The sequence below is a fragment of the Prunus dulcis genome, chromosome 2 (genome assembly GCF_902201215.1).
Source record: "Prunus dulcis chromosome 2, ALMONDv2, whole genome shotgun sequence".
NCBI classification, from domain to species: domain Eukaryota; kingdom Viridiplantae; phylum Streptophyta; class Magnoliopsida; order Rosales; family Rosaceae; genus Prunus; species Prunus dulcis.
In genome coordinates, this window is record NC_047651.1 from 9,731,115 (window position 1) to 9,742,845 (window position 11,731).

An 11,731-nucleotide genomic window follows, 5' to 3' on the forward strand; every position below is an offset into this window, starting at 1 on the left:
CTTTGTCATTATATATTGATCTCTTTGTGACTGATTGATTGGAGATCAGTCAATCTTCTTTGTAAATCAATATATTTGATTATCAATTTTAGTTGCTGATTGGTTTTCTTTCTTGTTTTAAAAACCACTATAAAAAGGAAGCGTATGCTTCATTCTTTACACAACTTTTAACTTGAATTTTCGGATTTCCAACCAATTAAAGAAAATTGATGTGCATTGTTTTCTTAAAGGTAGATCATCAAGAGTAAGATTATCTTGATCATTTGTCGTTTCATACATTTGCATTCATCTACATAAGTTACAAGTGCCTCATACCTTCGGCGAGTTTGAATTGATCGTATCCAGTATCTCATTCAACAAAAGGAGAGAAAGAAGTAATCCCGCTAGAAGTTGAGTTAAAAAGAAGTCAATAAACATTATCTAGAATGTGTATTAGGATAAGTGTGTGAGTACTTCTTGTAATCATCATTCTATAGTGGATTTGTTTTGGACTGAGAAGTCTCGTGAATTTTTCCTAGAGGTGGGGTTTTACCACGTAAAATAATTCCAGTGTGTTCTTTATTTTTACGTTCTATATTCAAGGATTGATACCACTTATCAATCCTCTGGGCATGTTTTTATTCCCTTGTTATGCTTAAAATTTGTAAACATACTATTCATCTCACTTCTAGTTTTTGAAGCTATCCTACAGGTAATTTCAATTGATATCACAGCAAGTTGCAAATCACACTAAGTAATTAAGATCCGACAGACCTTAGGATGGAACATGCCGCAGGATCAATTGTACTTCGACCATATTTCGATAGCAACAACTATGGTGTTTGGAAGGCTAAAATGAAGTCATTCCTTTAGTCTCTAGATGAACGTATATGGAATATAGTGGTTCATGGATTTTCTAAACCTACAAAGACAGTTGGAAAAGGAAATGAAGAAAGCACGATCCTCAAAACTAGAGAGGAATGGACTAGTGAAGAAGTCACACACAGTACTAATAACCAAAGAGTCCAATTTTCATGTTTCCAATTTACTTGTGACCTCTGAGTTTCCTCTATGATATTTTGACACTTGTCACTTCACTAACCTCTAACTTCACACTGTTAACTTTTAATAAAAGTAGAAAAACAAAAAATAATTATTAAGAGAAAATAAAAACCCAACAGCCACCACAACCCCTTACCCATCCAACGTGGTCAGCCACCCTACGCCTCCTGCTGCAACCTTCTCTCCTCCCATATCATCCTTGCCGCTGGCAAAGCCTTCTTCCCTCAAGTCTTGAACAAGATGACATATGCTTCTTCAAAAAGACATTAAAAGGGCTTCTTCCTCGTCTGGGTATTCAAGATAGTTTGAGGATTATGCTTAGATTTCAATTTGATTACTCCTCAGCCCTTGGTTTTGTCAATTTTGGTCAAGAAGGGTTTGAGTCTCAGTCCCATTACCCAGAATTATTATATTGTTGTTCATATTAAGGCATGTTGAAAAAGAGCTTGCCTTACATGAGTGAGATCTTGAGTTGCATATCTCAAGATCGTAACAGAGACAAGACTGAGAGAGATAAAAAAGAAAGGAGGCTTTTGTTTGCGGCAAGGAAGAGATGGGAGGAGAAAGGGTTGGGTGGCTGACCACGTTGGGTGGTGGGTGTGTTGCTATGGTGGCTATTGGTTTTTCCCTTTTTATTTTCTCACAATAATTAGTTTATTTTTCTAATTTTATTAAAAGTTAACGGTGTTAGGTTAGAAGTTAATGGAGTGACAGATGTCAAAAAATCAAATACGAAACATGGAGGCACAGGGAAATTGGAAACAGGAAAATTGAACTTGTAACCAAAAAGGGTTAAATGCTTTATTTACTGCTATCTCTTCTAATAAATTTGAATATATCTATAGTTGTGATACTTCTAAGGAAGCTTGGAATATTTTGCAGGTAGAAGGAACCGATACAGTAAGAGGTGCTAAACTCCAAATACACAACCTGTAGTTTGAGACACTTGTGATGGATGAGAATGAAATTTTTTCTGAATTTTATGCTAAACTATGTGTCATTGTGAATACATGCTCAAATTTAGGTGAAAAGATTTCAGAAGATAAGGTTATAAAAAATATTTTGAGATCATTTCCTAAGAGGTTTCAATCGAAGGTCAAAACCATTGAAGAGATTCGAGACTTGAATACTAAGAAAGTGGGTGAACTCATAGGTTCTCTTCAAACCTATGAGATGAAACACTTACCTCCTAAAAAGAGCAAAAATATTGCTTTCAAAGTTGTGAACGAAGAAGATGATGGGCATTCAAATGAGGATTGCGATGATGAGGAATTGACGCTTCTCACAAGACGATTCATGACTTTCTCAAGAATTAAGATTCAAGAAGTCGAGAGTCAAAGAATAATTCAGGTATATATTCTAAAATAAGTTTTTTTTTATTATACTGATGGTGTGTCTAAATCTCGAAGGTCAAATGAACAAAAGAACCAAAAAAGAAAATGTCAAATGCTTTGAATGTGAATGCTACGGTCACATATCTTCGGAATGTGCCGACACCTGAAAGAAACAAAAGGATGGCAAAAATAAGGCACTAATTTTGACTCCGAAAATGATGAGAAGGCCATTGCACTTATCACAACCGTACGCTTGAATCAACAAAGAAGGATCGTGATTGTGAATATATCAATATTAAGTTTATGATGAAGAAATATAATGATTTGTTGGATGCTTCTAAAAAATTCAGCAAATGAAATGAAGAGATTGTCAAATCTGTTGCCGCGCTAAAGTTGGAAAATAACAGGATTGCAAACGGGTTTCAATCCCCCGACACAGATTCCGAAAAGGTAAGTGCTGGTATAACGAAAAGTTGATGTTTTTGCAAACAAAGTTGACTGACTCTATAAGTTAATTATTTCTTTAACCTATGACAAAAAAGCCCTTGCAGTTGAACTTACAAATTCAAAGGAAAACATTGTTTCTTTAATCATTGATGCATAAAAAATTGACAAGATGATTAGCATGGGAATAAGAGATGGTGACAAACGAGGCTTGGGATTTGAACCAAGTAATAAGTCTTTCGTTGTGTCGAAAACGAAGTTTGTCAAATCCTCTCTACCTGTTGAACCTGCATCTACTCAAGAAGTCAAGAGATTTGTTCCAATTTGTCATTTTTGTGGCACTCGTGGCCATATTTGACCAAGGTGCAACTTGCTCCATAATGGAATTGTAAGGTCGAATTCTCATGTCATGGGAGGCAAGGTAAGTATCCGACATAAGATTTCAAATCTTATGAAAGAGGTAGAACACTTATCTTGTAACATCCCGACCCAAAACTTATTAAGTTAATTAAATTAATTTGATAAATTTTGAATTTACAATTTTACCCTCGGGGGTAAGGTTATTTTGGTCACTTTTTAATCCAGAAGGATTTTGGGGAAGTGAATGGTACTATGATGTAGATCGTACTGAGATGAGTCGGTAGACACGTAGTGGGCTGAAATCAGTGTTGTAACAACAAAGTTACGGTCAAAAGAAGCTCAATGGCATAATCGTAAATATGTCAAAGTGGGTTTATTAAAAATCTGAAATCTCTCTCTCTCTCTCTCTCTCTCTCTCTCTCTCTCCCCTCCGTTGCGACCTCCCTTTGAAGCAGCCACACGACTTTTTCCTTTGCCGCCACCACCACCTCCGGCCACCACTTGTGTAAGAACCCAAAACAAAATATCAAAAAAAGAAAGAAATATCTAGAAAGGTAAGGAAAATATCTTTTAGCGAAATGACCAAATTGCCCTCGCATATTTTAATGGGGGAATATTTGACTTTTTGATCGAGAAATAATTTGGGAATTTCGCTTACGCCATTGCGTAGAGCGCGGCGAAAGGAGTTCGTAGACACGGAGTAGGCCCGAATCGGAGCCGTAACGAAGAAGTTATGGTCTAAAAACCGCGAAGGGCAAAATGGTAATTTGGCCAAAAAGTCAGATTTTATACCCCTCTCTCTTCTCCCCGTCACTTTCTCTCTCCTCCCTCTCTCTCCTTCGCGCGATTTGGGGTCGTGCGACCCTTCGCCTTCCAAGGGACGGCCCGGCCACCACAGGCCGAGCCGATCTCCGCCGTTGGTACCTACGGGTCCACCTTCGTGTCGCCGTCACAACCTGACCGATCTCAACCCCGGGGCCACCCTGAGTTGGCCGGAAAACCATGTTTTCCGACGGAGGTTCCTGCAAAGCCACCCGAACTTCCAGCTCGAAATTCTCCTTCGTTTCTCCCCCAAATCGATCGAGTAAGGTATGATTTCTCATCTATTTTTCGTGCTCTAGCTGATGGGTATATGGGCTTCGAGCGATTTTAGCGATAAGAGGTTCGATTTTCGACTTGAAGTTTGGCCGAAACTTCGGCCCTTCGAAACTACGGTTTCTGGTCACTTTTTGGGGGTGGTCCAAGAACAAAAGTGACTCCAAATGGGGTGTTTTACCTAGGGTAGGAGTTTGGAGTCTTGGTTCCGAGATTTTTCGGCCACCCGGTATCGCTTTGGACACCCAAAGCTGCCCGCGCGTGCTGGAGCGCGTGGGCGAGGGTAATGATATAATTATGTGCAGATTTGTGACCCTCGTGTCGTCACGAGCGTGTGGAATTTCGCGGATCTCGATTCGGAGTCCGTTTGAGCCCCGAACGGATTTTCCATATCGCGCGATCCGTGAGTGCTGTGTCGTTAAATAGTCGGATCGAGCTGAATTTCGGATATGTCGGTCTACGTGATTTCAGGATCGTGTAGGATTCGACGGATTGCGAATCGGAGTCCCGGATACTCCGGAATCGCGAACCCTGGGGCTAGGGTTAGGGTTTTAAGAGATAACGCGATTTTGGCCGATCCGACCGTCCGATTCGGACCAAATTCGCAGAATATGGTTCCCGCTGTATGAGAAACCTTCAGGGAAGCCCAGATTGGCCATCGGAGGCCGTGGACCCGCGGGGTCCCGGGTCGGCCGGTCGGATAGCTTATCGCTTCAGTAAGCGTCGGGTCTTCCAAATCTGGCCTAAGAGTCTAAAAAGCTAAGGTGGGCATAGGAGTAACCTGAAACGAGTGAACGTATTTCTAGGAGCCGGGGGCAGGGTGTTTAGTTGAAATTCTTTTTATTCAGCAGTTTATTAATTTAATCTTTATGGATAATCAGGCATCAGAGGTCCAGCCGATCAGCATGAGGAAGCTTCAAAGGGTCAAATTAGCTTGGACCATCTGTGAGTGGACCTTCTTTCATAAATCAGATTTCATGAATGACTTGATGTGCTTTTATATGAATTGATGTGCTTTTATATAAAATAGATTTTATAAATGATTTTATATAAATGAGTTTTATATTTGAGTTTATTTGAGTAAGTTTCTTCATTCAATCTTTGAGTAAGTTTTAATACGATTTTGAATATGAGCAGTACAGTAATAATTCTATAAGTCGGTGCTGCTTATTTACCAGTTACAGAAACAGAGTTTGAGTTTTGAATCAGTTAAGACCGCAGCACGACTTGAGTTTTACAGTTATTATTCAGATATTTCTTTTTACAAGGACTTTATTTTAAAACCACCTCGTACCCGTTTTTCTTTATGGTGATTACCCAGAGTCGGACCGATGTCTACGGACATCCAGTCTGATTATAGTTCAGTCAGTGCACTTGACTTGCCTCACGAGTTTCGGGGACGCTCGGACCGTGAGTGCCAGGATTTGCGGCTCGGCAGACTTGGTGTCCCGAGACCTGCCAGGATTGCGGCTCGGCTGACTTTATGTCCCCGAGACCTGCCAGGATTGCGGATCAGGCTGACTACGGTCCCCTGCATCCTGCCAGAGCGACTCGAGTTGACTTGGTGTCATCGAGGAATCTGCCGGCGGGACAGGCTGATCATAGTCCCCTGATTTCGCCAGTTTGCGGCTCGGGTAAGTCTGTGTGACGCCCGAGACCTGCCAGGGAATTGACGGAAATGACAGGGGTACATACTGGTGGTATTTTCAAAGGATTCTGAGTTTCTTTATTAAATGTTGATTTTCAGCTATTATAAATCAGTTTTTCTGATTTTTCAGATATAGATCCCTTTATATTTGTTCAGTTATGAAAGATCTGAGTACAGAGTTTTTATACGCGTTGGATTTCAGTACTTTTATGAAAGCTTTGAATTCAGTGGTTTGTATGAAACTTTCAAGTTTGAATATGACTGATATAGAATGCCTTGAATTGACTACGCGTGATATAATAAGTAAGTATTCAGTTTTATTTAGCTAAATTTATTTTACCATGGGGGATATTATGTTTATGAGAATTGTTTTGAAGAACATTATTGTTGCTTTGGTCCACTCACATTTTCAACCTGTTTTTCGCCCCCAGGCCGTAGAAGGACGCGGGATCCACCACCGGGCCAATCATAGTTTCCGCGCCAAGGTAAAGTTTTGCAGAATCCTTGCAACCTTGAAAACCCTAGAAAATGCTCTGATATCATGTTGAACATAAGGAACTGAGGTTGGAATCTGTTTGTTGACTTAGTCTGGCTGTTGGTAGGGTTTCTGAGATTGTTTGACAGGTGAAAAGTTTTGGGGTTGGTCAAAATACAGGGGAGACTCTGCCGAATTTTCGGCAGAAGTCTAAGGAAAATTTAAAAAAAAATTGAAGTAAGAAGGGTAAAAAGGTCATTTGTGCCCGACATTCGCCAGGTGTCGGACACGCACAGGACTTGGCTCGAATTCCAAAGTGGAAATTGGGTCGGGTCCTGTCAACTTGCCCCTGGACCGATCCCAAAACGACCGAGCCACTTCGCTCTACCCATCCCAACCCTTCCCAACCGCCACCACCACAGCCGCTGCTTCTGGCCGAAATATCAAGAAATCCGATTGATTTTACCCATATTTTTCGGAGCTCGTTTGGCCATTTTCTGCTACCCTAAACCCACCAACGGTCATTTTTTGTGGTTGGTCCAAGAATAAAAGTTGCTCCATTCATTGTTTTGATCATGTATGTATAAGTCTTGGTTGACGGTTTGGAGATTTTTCGATCGCAGGAATCGCTTTGGACACCCACGCGCTGCCATGCGTGTGGTGGCGCGTAGGCCACTTTTGGCAAGTCTTTGAGTCCCAAAATGATCCCTGTGTAGTCCCGAGCACGGCGGTATGCTTGGACTTAAATTTGGTTATCGTTTGAATGTTGATAGGATATCTCATATTAGGCGTTATCCGGGTTCGATATGTTCGAACTGTTGGATCGGCTCCAATTCAATATATGTTGATTTAGGCATCCTTAGGATCATGTATGAATTCGCGTATCTTGAATCGGAGTCCCAGATGCTTCGATTCAATAACTTAAAGTTTGAGTTAAACTATAACCGTTCGATCGTATGATCGCGAGCGATCTGACTGTTCGATTCGGACCAAACTTATAGGACATGTTTAGTAAACCTTGTTGAACCCACGGGAACTTTCGGATCGAAAATCGGGGGTCGTGGGCCACATGGGCCCGGTTGACCCAATTTGAAAAGTTTGACCGCCCAGTTGATCGAGCATCTTTCGAGGCTATCTCATCATCCGAAACACGTAGTTGGACCTTAGGGACGTCTCTTTCCTCGTACACATACTTGAAACCTGGGAAACTAGGATTTTAATTTTAAGTTCTCGTGCGAAGCGTTTAAAATTATTCAAATGGTCTTCAAACTTATACTCGATTTAAATTTTGGTCCCTCAATTAAATTATTCGTTCAAATGGTCCATCAACTCTATATTATTCGCTCCATTGGTCCTACCGTTACATTCTGTCAATATTTCTGTTAAATATGAGGGCAAATTGGTCATTATTTACCCTAAAATTAGGTTAAATCTAACAGAAAATTAGACGGTAGGACTACTGGAGCGAATAATATAGAGTTGATGGACCATTTGAACGAATAATTTAGTTGAGGGACCAAAATGCAAATCAGGTATAAGTTTGAGGACCATTTGAGTAATTTAACCTATTAATTTCATACTCGTATTCTGAAATAAGTACTCGGGCCATTCCCCGGTACAAACTTGTTGGTGTGATACTTATGTATATTTATATATCTATTATATTATATGTATATATATATTTATATATAACTATTTATTATTTCTTGTTTATCGGTAAGGATACTTCCTTGCTCGCCGTGCCAATGAGCACGCATTTTGAGAGATTAGTTTGGGTTTAAGAGGGAAATGTTTGAATGGGATAATTAATAAAGTTTCATTATGGGATTTTGGATCTCACTATGGTTTGGACTCAACTATCTATTTATACATCTATATCAATTTTGAATGCATATGGTTTTCGGCATCGTTTTCTAAACGGTGGGGGTTATATTTTGTTGTTTTTAATGTGAACTAAACTTTGTTTTTGTTCACTCATACTTTTCTGTTTTGCGTCCCCCCAGACGATAGTTGACCGAACTGAGCAGCAAAGCAGAGTAATGAGATTCTGAACCCCGTGCTTTCGTAGGACTCTTTTATTCGCTTCTCTCCTATTAAACTTTATATTCTACTTGTAATCCGAACTCAATTAGATATGCTCTGTTATCGCTCGTACTAGGGTTGACTGTAAAGCTAGAGGCCTATTATGTAAATTGCATGAATCTTTCTATTGCATGCTGCCTGTTGGGATATATATATATATATAATTGTGTTTTTAACATGTTGAGAAATTTGGGAATTGTCCATTTTTCAGGAGAGACTCTACCGAAATTTCTGCAGAAAGTCTCATTTCTTTAGTATGTGGGCCCAGCATCAGTATGATGTCAGAACTTTCACGAGATTCATCCCGGATTCAAAAGAATTCGAGGCGGGTCATATCATATCCAAACTCTCTTCTTTTCGTTCCTCACCATTAACAAAGACAAAGTTAGGTCGAAGGAAAAAGGAAAATCATAAATGTATATGCGCCTCAGCTAATGTTATGTGTGAAACTGCTGCTTAAGAAAATTTGAATCTTAAATGTCGTCATGCATCCATTATTATTTCTAGGGTTAATTACTGTAGACGTCCTTAAACTATGGCCCCAGTTGCAATTGGGTCCGTGAACTAATTTTTGAGGCAATGAAATCCTTTAATTAGACAATCAGTTGCAATTAGGTCCTGCCGTAACAGAATCTGTCGAGATTGACTATGTGAGTGTCACGTGCTCTTCTTGTTCGGGGTATCTTTGATTTTTCATTGTTTTGAACGAAACAAATCCAATTTAACGCTGAAGAAAGGGGGAAAGCACGTGAACTATCCCTTCTGAGGCAGCCATTGGAGTTGCATACGGTGAGCTATCCCTTATGAGGCAGCCATTGGAGTTAAATTTGCTGCAGCAGTGACTGAGTGAGTGAGAAATTTTCTACGTAAGCTTCGAAATTTGGGGTTGATCGGGGGTATAGTTAAAGGTTAAGGTTTTATTTTGGGGATAGTTGAGTTTTTCGTCCTTTTGGTTGATAGTGATGGAAGAATTTGACTTCCGTTGGGGTGGTGTTGCTCCTAAATACAGTAAGTGATTCTGCCTGTTTGAATATGTATTAGTTGGTTTTGTTTTCATTTGTGTGGTCCATAGCTTTTAAAGATTCCTTACACGCTTTGCTTTATACTGTCCTTGATTGCAATAGTTAGGGTTTTTTTTTTAATCCCTTCTTGTCTTCTATCTATGTCTCACACCAAATGGACTGAAGTTATTCCATAGCAATTTAAAAACTGAACGAACTGTGTACTGTATATTTTGGTTTTGGTGCAGAACATTGAATTAAAACATGGTTTTGTCTGATTTTATGATTCCAAAACAGGTGTGTGTCTTTTAGCATTGTTTTGACCCTTGTTTACTGTGCAGGTAACCATGAAAACTGTAGTTTAGAACTTCGCCATGGGGGTGTGTTGGAAAGTGGGAAGTATAAAAATGTAAAAGTTTGTTACTTGGATAATGTTGTAGAGGATTTTCTGTCACTGGTGGACTTAAGAAAGGTAGGGAAAGGGCTTGGTTACAATGTAGACAATTCCAACCCCAAACCAAATCTGGAAATATGGTATAGGAAGGGTGGAACCCATGGTGTAGGTGGGCTTGAACTTATTAGCTCTGATGCTAAAATGATTGACATGCTGGGCCAAATGCCATGTAATAGGATTGTTATGTTGTACTATATTGAAGTGAGCAATTTTAATATAGTTTGGAGTCAAACGTCTTTTGGGTGCCAAGGTTTGGATGGTGCAGACAATTATGCAGAGGTGCAACACAATGTTCAGGTGGAAGATGAAACTGAGGTGCAAGACAAAAGTCAGGTGGAATATGAAACTGGGGTGCAAGATAAAAGTCAGGTGGAAGATGAAACTGGGGTGGAAGATAATGTTGATGTTGAAGATAAAGATGAAGCTGAGCTTGTAGGCAGTGAAGAAGATGGTGGAGAATTTGTTGATAGTGATTACGAGTTTAGTGAAGAAGAATTTGGGTTTAAGACAGTTGAAGTGCATGTTCATGAAGGGGCAGAGGACACTCTGAATGGTAGCAATGAGGGGCCTGCTTTTGAAGCTCCTGGAAAGGTGTCATCAGATGGTGAGCACACCTCATATTTTGATATTGAAAGTGAGGGTGATGGGGGATGATATGGAAGGGGATAATGAAGGGACAAGTAAGGTGAGAGGGAAAAAAAAACTACCTTGGTTTAAGCAGTATAGAAGGGAGGTGGACTTAAAGAATCATGAGTTTCGGCTTAGGATGCAATTTGAAAACAGACAGGTTCTTAAAGAGGCACTCAGGGAATATTCCATTATTCATGGAAGGAAACTGTTCTTTGAAAAAAAATGAGAAGACGAGAGTAAAGGTGATTTGCAACGGAGGATTAAATTGTCCATTTGTGCTTTATGTTTCATAGATAAACTAGGACGTGCAAACATTTGCAATTAAGAAGTTGAGCTTAGAGCACACATGTGGGAGGGTGGAGAAACTGAAGTTTGCTAATTCCAAATGGATTTGTGAGAGATTTTCTAGCAAGATTAAGAGAAACATAGATTGGAATCTAAAAGCTTTTCAAGGAGAAGTTTTGGAGTCCTATCATGTGAGGGTGTCCAAAACTCAAGTGTATAGGGCAAAGAGACTGGCTAAAGCACAAATTGAAGGAAACTACATACAGCAATATGCACGGTTGTGGGACTATGCAGAAGCAGTTGAAGAATACCAACAAAGGTAGTACAGTGACAATTAAGTGTGATCTGGTTGGGGGTGAAGCAATATTTCAAAGGACTTATGTGTGTCTCGCTGCTTGTAAAAGAAGGTTTTTAGAAGGGTGCAGGCCAGTAATTGGGGTTGATGCTTGCCATTTGAAAGGTCCTTATCCTGGGAAAATATTGACTGCTGTAGGAGTTGAAGGTAATAATGGTCTTTTTCAAATTGCATATGCTGTGGCTGAGATTAAAAACAAGGACTCATGGATTTGGTTTCTGTCTTTGTTGATTGAAGATTTAGGTATTACAAATGGTTTATCCTGGGCTTTCATAAGTGATAAGCAAAAGGGGTTCATACCTGCCATTGCACATGTACTACCAACTGCAGAGCATAGGATGTGCGTCCGGCACTTATACAATAATTTCAGAATAACACATCTTAGTCTCACTCTTAAACACATGTTGTGGGCAGCTGCCAGAGCCACTACTATTCCTTAGTGGGAAGTAGAAATGGAGAAGATGAAGGAAGAGGAATTGGAAGCTTGGAAATGGTTGGTGCAGAGACCACCCAATAATTGGACTAGA